The sequence below is a fragment of the Terrapene carolina genome, unplaced genomic scaffold, assembly GCF_002925995.2.
Source record: "Terrapene carolina triunguis isolate 2854851 unplaced genomic scaffold, T_m_triunguis-2.0 Scaffold517, whole genome shotgun sequence".
Lineage (NCBI taxonomy): Eukaryota > Metazoa > Chordata > Testudines > Emydidae > Terrapene > Terrapene triunguis.
In genome coordinates this window covers 3,722,939-3,723,181 of record NW_020664868.1, presented here as the reverse complement: position 1 = coordinate 3,723,181, position 243 = coordinate 3,722,939, and positions in this window count along the sequence as shown.

Sequence of the window (243 nt, the reverse complement as noted above, 5' to 3'; positions counted from 1 at the left end):
ACCAATTGGTTCCCCCGCACTGTTTTATCTGCATAGCCACACCCTCAGAGCAAGCTATTGGTTCTCCCGCCCTACCTCATCTGCATAGCCACGGCTTCATATCAACCCATTGGCTCTCCTGACCTGAGTTATCTGGATAGCCACGCCCTCACATGAACCCACGGGATCTCCCGCACTGCTTTATCTGCATAGCTACACCTTGAGATCAACCCATTGGTTGTCCGACCCTGTTAAATTTGAAGC